Raw genomic sequence first — 8,700 nt, forward strand, 5'->3', positions numbered from 1 at the left:
GACATGCCCTGAGTGCACCTGCGCTGTGCGCTTTAGACCATGCGCTTAGATCGTTAAAATAGGGCCCTAGGTTTTTGTTGGTCAATGGCGCAGTCTATTTTCAGTTCCTCAAAATAGCAACGCGCCAACAATGCGCCTGAACACACCTCTTTTTTAGACCAGGACGCCCATGGGCGCACAAATGGGCGCAAATGCATTTGCTATTTAAACCACATTGCGCCGGGTGTATGATAGGGCCCATTGAAGGAGGGACTGGAGCCACATCTACAGACCAGAAGATCACCAAGACTTGCATCTTGGACTAGTTAGCAACCACGTAGACATGCCCTAGAAAGCAGCACCCAGAACACTTTAACATGACCGCAACATGAACAAACACCACTCACATTTTCTTATAAAAATGTAAAAATGAAGTGTTCTGCAGTAACTGATGTCAAGGTTTTGAGTGGTGGTGATATTTTTACTCTGTAATCTGTAAAGTGCATATAGGGCCCACATCAGCAGGGATCCCACACCAATTTCATGAATTTAACTGGTTGGTAGAGCGAATACAAATAGCTTGAGTCTGATTCCTCTAGAGGTTGTAAAAGATGCAGTTTAAGATGGTTTTAAAACCTGATTTGCTTCATCAGAGGTGTGGCGGACGACAGACTCTCCTCCCTTGAGCGGCCTTGTTATCATACTGCATTCTAATGAGGCAGCGTTGTTGTTTGCTGTCTTGTTTCCAAGATGACGTCTTGCTGATAAAACGATTCAGAAACAAACACAGGTACGAGAGGGCAGACTGTTGTTTTTGTAAAGTACTTCATAATTGATGGGCTGCTTTGATTTGATTTAGCCTGATGGATTTATCTGAAGTAATTGTGGTCATTAGGGAGAGCGCAGTTTAAAAGCAGTGGACAGTCGACTGGCGGAGTACTTTGATATTTTACATAAGAGAAATAAATGAATATAAACACACACACACATTCCCACAGGGGGCTTAACTGTGAGTTGTGGGGCTGTAAGCGCCGTCCAGAGTTCAGTAATTAAGTCTGAGTTCATTACGAGACAGCAAAGAGAATGCTGCAGTGAGAAATGAAAATGAAGGGGACGGACTGGGAAGGGCTTTAAGTGAGCTGCTAGATGTAAACCCTCTTCTGATAGATTCGTGACACTCAAAGATACATCATTAAAGAATAATTTCTCAGTTGTTTCTCCTAGACTTCTGCTAAAGTCTCTTGCTTCCAGCTACCAGGGAACGTTCTCACAAAGTTTTTAAACGTTTATGAATGTTAGGACAAAACATTCTAAAAGTCATGTTTATGGAATGCTGATGTATGATGTTATTTGTACTTGAACGTTCTAAGAAATGTTTAGAAATTTTAATTACAAAAACAAAACATTGTCTTTTAAAATTCTGGCAGTTTAATGCCTACAAAAATGGCTCGTAGGGACTACAACGAGTTACTTCCCGGGTTCGTGACATCACAAACCCAGATAAACCCCGCCCTCGGGAAAAGGCAGCAAATTAAGGGGGCGAGGCCATGCTGTGCTGCTTTGGAGAAGAGGAAAAGAAAACATTTTAACGTTTTTAGAATTTTTTTTTTAAAGAAAGCTTTCAAATAACATTGTATTTTGGGTGAAAACAAAAATAGCAGAAGGTTGTAAAAGCGTTTTTTGTAACTTTTAAATAATATTATGATCTACAAAAAACCTGGACAATACAACATGATTAGAATATTAAAAAATAGTGTTCTATTTTGCATGAAATAAGAAATGTTTTTGTATCCTTTAAATAACGTTATAATCACAATTTTTTTTTTTAGAATATTAAAATTAACATTCAAATAACGCCATATTTTGGGTGAAAAAAAGTTAGTAGAATGCTGTTAAAAAAAACAAAACGTTTTTGTAACCTTTAAACAACATGAAATTAAATATTTTAGAAAAATTTCTAAGCACTGTTCCACCAATGTTTTTATAACCTAAATTTGGTAGATGTTTCTCTCAAGAAATAGGTCTTGTTAATTTCACATCTTTTCTTTCAAATGATCTCAGCTATGTCTCAAATTGTCCTTAGAATTGCCAAGATACCAGTCTGCATTCAGAAGTCAAAGATCTCAATATAAACACAAACATTTCTTGTCAAATTCAAAGATGATTTGATCTGTTCTATCCACATTTCTTTAACTATAAGCAAATACATTTCTACCTTTGTCTTTATAGGAGTTTTAAGAGTAACATATGAAAGAAAGTTGATGCTCAGATAAAACAACATGACATCTCTGTATTCTTATCTACTGCCTCTTATGGAAACTGAAGTGATTCATTTCCGTTACTTTAGTTAAAATACATGTGGTTATTTCTAGGTGCATTTATGACATCAAACCAGCTGTAAGGATGTTGCTATGTATGGGATTTAATGTGTGCATGTGTGTGTTTGCTTAGCTATAGTTACCAACTATAATTAGAGCAAGTATATTGGCTTTATCTTATTTTAAATTATAATATTTAATTATTTTAAATGAATAGAATAAAATAGAATTTTAAATATATCTATTTATTTTTTATTTCAATGCAAAACATTTGTTTTTATGGTGTAAAAAATAAAAGCATGTTGTATGTCCTCATATTGAAAGTTGCAGTAGAGTGTGAGTGTGTGTGGGGTATATAAGTTTACACAGCTGTGACTTTGAACTTCAATTCTCTTTCTCTCTCTTCAAACCGCTGCCCTGCAGGTCACATGTATTTTTCAGAGCTCATCACACTGGCTCATGTTCCTGCTGCTCTCATTTACTGGGTTCACTGGTATCATTTTGAATTATGTTCAAATCTTCTGTGAGTATTTTTCACATTAAAATACTTCCTTTTATCTCAGTTTAACAAGTAGAGACAAAGTCACTGGTACTTTGACCTTGTGAAGAGTGACTCTGTGATGCTTTCAAAACATTGATCTGTTTGTTTGAGCGGCCCGGCATGCTGACTTCTGGCACAAAAAAAGGTAAAGTTTGGGGTGGGACTGTGTGTTTGCTTGTCCATTGGTGGACAGGGACAGAGTGGAAGGGAAAACATTATGGAGATGATCATTACAATGTGTGTTAGACATCAGATGGTATTATGCAACATCTCATGCATTGTGCACTCATACAACTACTGTATAATGAAAGCTTATTTAACTAGTACTAGACCCAAAAGAGCAGTTTGCAGTTTAAAAAGTCCCCAACCCCCTCAAACAACTCGAGGTTCAAAGTTTCTGTTTTCATCTGAGAGAGTGCTTTATTGATCATTTGAGGAATACAGCTCTATTTTGAGGATGTACACAGTGACATGGGTCAAAGGTGTGTATTGTTCTGCTGATGAGAGCTGTTATTGGCTCTCTGAGCTACAGACATCATTTCTGGACATTACACATGCTGAAATTCACTCAACCACGACTCTCTCAGACATCGTGATGTTTAATCTGATCTGTTGCCCTCTGAGGAAGCATCACAAACTAACGACTGAGAATCACTTTATCAGTAAGAGTTTGGAAATTAGTGGAGGCTAGTTGTCAAATGGAGAAGTCGTCATAAGATAATATTTTTGTAATTCAATAAATATAGATTAGTATATAATATATGTGTGTGTGTGTATATATATATATATATATATATATATATATATATATATATATATATATATATATACATACACATATATATATAGTAAAAACCTTGACAACTAGCCCCTTCCTCCACTATTATCATGTATTCTGTTTTGCATTTAATGTAAGATGACACTTCTGCTGCAAAACAATGCTAAATGTATGTTTATCCAGGCAATTGACTGTTGAAAAGGGCTAATTTGTGAGCGTAAGTCTGAGCCAGAATGTTTTGTCTGCATGTTAAGGGGCACTATGGGAAACGTCTCCGCGAGAGAGGAGAATTCATTAATTTGCTCAGCAGCATTTGCAGGACACCATTGACTTAGCATGCTTTTCCATTCATTAACTTTTAACAGTCAAATGACCCTGAAATTGATTTTCATATCTCTCGGAAACCCTTTGAAGTTTCTGCCTTCGCCGGGTTCTTGTGAGAAGACACCTCAACCTTGTATAATTGCTCATCTGACAAGCATCTCAGGAGTGGATATTCCTGGAGACAAGGAGAGCTTGTAATCGTGCACATACACACTCAACATCTCCTGCCTGTTGCCTTTCTGCCCGCATTCTCCACCAACTAAATGAACTTAAAATATCTAGGACAAACTAGCTGCTGGGGACGTGTCTTGCTGATTTGTCTCACTTTACATTTTTGCTCAGGGCTGTAACCACCATAGATATTAAGGGGGCCAAGTCCCCCCAATAAGTAGAAATGGCCAAATTGTCCCCCCTCGATTTGTATATTTTTATTCCTTATTTACTTGTTCTATTTTTCTATTTTTTATTATCTGTGTTTTTGTTCTGTCACTGTCATTCTGTTACACTGTGGAGCTTCTGTCATGAAAACAAATTCCTCGTATGTGTAAACATACCTGGCAATAAAAACTCATTCTGATTCTGATTCTGATTCAATATTTGAATTCTTGCATTGCTCTGCTGCACTCCATCATGCAATGCACTGTTGTTGGGATGACAAAAGGTTTAAGAGTTAGATTTTTAGGCTGGTCTACCTCAGCGATTTAACAGCACTCGTCAATGTCAAAATGATTAGATGGCCAATCAAATTAAAGTAGGCGGGGTTTACAGTTATAATACATTTTGAAAGAACAATTAAGACACCTCAGCCTCAAATAATTGCTCATCTGACAAGCATCTCAGGAGTGGTTATTCCTGGAGACAAGGTGAGCGTGAATCCATGCATGCACACTCAACATCTCCTGCCTGATGCTTTTTTGCCTGCATTCTCCACCAAGTAAATGAACTCTATCTAGAAGGCACTAGCTGCTGGGGATGTGTCTTGTTGATTTTTCTCACTTGACAATATGCAGGTATTCTGTAGGGCTTCGTAAACTAAACAATACTGAGCTAGAGAAGCCCCCAGAAGAACAGCCCTCAATCTGCAGAGTTCACAGTCAGGATACAGTTTCATTACAACATTGTAGGAAAGTAAAGGTCAAATTATGGCTCATCCCAGTGATCCATGCTATTTCACCATGTTTTGGAGAAAATGCCACCAGTTTTTATAGTATGTCAGTGCAGTGGAGGAATAATTCACCCAAAAAATTAAAATTCAGTCATGCCCTTCCAAACTAATATGACTTTCTTTCTGCCGTGAAACCCAAAAGGATAAATTCTTTATCCTCATACTGATCTTTTGACAAAAGCTAATGTTTAAAAAATGTACATGCTTAGGTAAAATAAAAGCAGCCAATACACTGTAAAAATATATTTTAAGATTACTGAAGTATGTTTTACAAAAATTACTATTTTGGTCTTTCTAGTTCAAAATTTTATGTATAATTGTGTTATGTATAATATATGCATAATTTGATGTATAATTTGATGTGTTACTGTTTATGTGATTAACTGTAAAATTTACTGGCAGAAATTGACTGGAGTAAAAATTGTCTACACCATTTTTTGGTAATTTGTGAATGTTCCTTAAATAATTTGCAAGGTGAACCAATTTATTTATTAGAGTGATGTTTTGATATTTCTATATCACTGTTTATTTACTCTTTGATGTTTCATAAAATATAAATGTATTTCATAATAGCTTTACATAATTGTCCAATGGCTGATAAGCAATTTAATAGCCTATAATACATTTTAAAGGAACAATTCTCCCCCCCAAAAACATTATATCATAATTTACTGATGTCTTTCCAATCCTGCGTGAGTTTCTATGACAGAATTTTCTATACGGTGAACCAATCCTTTAAATAAAAATCTCTATATTTAAAAACTTATATATCAAACAGCAGGTGCCTATTGTGACAATGTACCCCATATGGTTTGACAAATTTCCTCACAGTAAATTTAATATGAACTGCATATTAAGTTACTTAAATTTGATCTGTAGTAATTTACAGATGTGTCAAGGTAGACCTTTTTCAGTAGTTTTTGGGAACAATCTGGTGGGCATTTTGTGTCTTCTTGGAATTTTTTTTTTCTTATTTAGCAGAATAAATAAGGCTTTATTAATTAAAAACAAACAAACAAATAAATAAATAATTTTGCACACAAAGCAGTCATATGACTTTCGAAGACTTGGAACATAGTGTTATGTTATTTGTTTGGACAGCCTGAGGGTGAGCAAATTATAAAATTGTTATTTTTTGCCTAAAATATTCCTATAATATTCTCTCTAAACCCCATTTGAAACCTTATTTCCATGCCTGCTGATGATGCCAGTCTGCATGTTTCGAAATCCATACCCATGACATTGGTTTATTCAAATCACTCCACGCCGAAGCGATACGTTTGGTTCTTGCTATCTTTTGCTCGACTGCGGAATGAATCAAGCACCATCCTTGATGGATATCCGTGCGGATTGGGATGTGTGGGTGGGGGTATCGATTGTACGGCAGCCCCCGACTGCAATAATTTTCTTAAGATGCATGCCGCCCTCCCTCTCCTCTCATATCTAAAGCTATTCCTGAACAGTGATTTAGGAGATAAATACAACCTAAGAGTTGTCATGGTGATTTAGATTCGGATAAGACAGTGCTTTCCTGAGGCAGAGGAGGGTGAGACAAAGACAAAGAGGAGGATGAGAGACGCCGAGCTCGAGAAAGAGAGAAAGAGAACACAGAATACCTCTGCCGGAGGGCATGATAATGTGTAGAAACCCACTTGATTAGTTTGTGCTTCCCTCTAAAACGAAACCGCAAGACAAATAGTGATAGCACATTAGGGCTGTGGACCATGGAGTGAGAATGGGTTTGTGTGTGCGACTTTATAGGTAGGGAAAAGGACGGCGGGAACGACTTGACAGGAAGAAAAGAGAGCCTTTGGCTTGGATAAATAGATGCCGTCTAATAAAGTGCTTTTGAATAAGTTCCGTCACCTTCAGTGTCACGTTTGTTAGAAAGACGCTTCAAGTGACTTGATCTGAATGTGTATGGAGTGAGCCGTTCAACTATAACAAATACATACAGTATGTGAGTCTCTGATATTGGGACAATCTGACCCCGTCAAACATCAAACTGACACCTGAGATCCAGAGAGTTTGGGCTTGCGACCTTTTCTGCTTTTTTGATTTATATGTAAACAAACATCTTCAAAGATTCACTATCATCTAATGTAAATCATCTCAAGGGCAGTCGATAAATAACAAGGAGAAAGATGGACAAATATAGCCCTGAACCAAACCCTGAAAAAGACAAACCCAATAGAGCCTGTCAATCCAATCATAGCCAGACTTGAGCTCTAGGAAGACTGACTCGGCTCTCCTGGGATCGACTGTGATAAAGGAGGAAGGTGAAATGATATGAAGGAAAAGAAAACACATAGAAGGTCTGTTCCAAAACCTACCGAGCTGCCCTGAAGTCAAAGGGAATGTTACTTATTGCTTTAAATTACAAAAAATGTATTCATTATGCAGACTTTATGGAGCATGCTAAGTTAACTTTGCATTACTTTTTCTTACCATGTTCTCTCTCTTTCTTTTCTCAATTATATGTCATTGCATCCACACACAAAAAAAAACTAATAAAAATGACAAAAACATGCAACAACATGAACAAAACTTTTACTAAAATTAAAATGAAAACAGATGTCTAAAACTAAAGCCTAATTCAAAATATTAACAAAAACTATAATTCTGTCATGACAACTCTCGGAGGGATTGGCATGGTAATGTACATGACAATGTTAAAGCGGTGGTTCACTGGGTTTTTTCTAGGCTTGATTGTGTTTATGGGGTGTAGTCTAACATGTGTTAATGCTTTGTTTTTTAAAAAACACATAATTTTCACATAATTTACCTTTATTCCACACCGCTCTGTCCCTTCTCTGAGAAACGGGCTGAACATTTCCTTCTTTTATGAAGCCCCTCCCTTAGAAATACGCAATGGGCTCTGATTAGTTAGCTAGCCCAGTGTGTTGTGATTGGCTAAACCGCCTCTAGTGCGCATCTAAACGTCCCGCCCCCACCTCCGCGGCATGTGCTCCGGTTGTATTGTAAACAACCGCATTGTTAATATCGCTTCTCAGTTTGAGCCCGATTGAGAAGCAGAGGATATTATTGAAGGGTTAAAGTTGTTGAAGCAACAGTTGTTGAAGCCCTAAGACTGGCAAGAGTGGTTTCCAAATCTTCTATACTTATTTTGCTGGATCTGTCTGCTGCTTTTGATACGAACCACCAGAACCACCAATCTGGAACCACCAGATTCTCCTGTCAACCCTATTGGTAAATGGCATCTTAGGAACCGCACACCAGTGGTTTGAATCTTACCTCTTAGATAGGTCCTTTAAGGTATCTTGGAGAGGTGAGGTGTCCAAATCGCAACATCTAGCTACTGGGGTGCCTCAGGGCTCAGTACTCGGACCACTTCTCTTCTCTGTCTACATGGCATCACTAGGTTCTGTCATTCAGAAACATGGCTTTTCATATCACTGCTATGCTGATGACACTCAACTCTACCTCTCATTCCATCCTGATGATCCGACGATAGCTGCTCGCATCTCAGCATGTCTGACAGACATTTCTTGTTGGATGACGGACCATTACCTTCAACTCAACCTTGCCAAGACAGAACTGCTTGTGGTTTCAACAAACCCATCACTTTATCAAA

The sequence above is a fragment of the Sinocyclocheilus grahami genome, unplaced genomic scaffold (genome assembly GCF_001515645.1).
Source record: "Sinocyclocheilus grahami isolate Dianchi unplaced genomic scaffold, SAMN03320097.WGS_v1.1 scaffold442.1, whole genome shotgun sequence".
In the NCBI taxonomy this organism is placed as follows: Eukaryota; Metazoa; Chordata; class Actinopteri; order Cypriniformes; family Cyprinidae; genus Sinocyclocheilus; species Sinocyclocheilus grahami.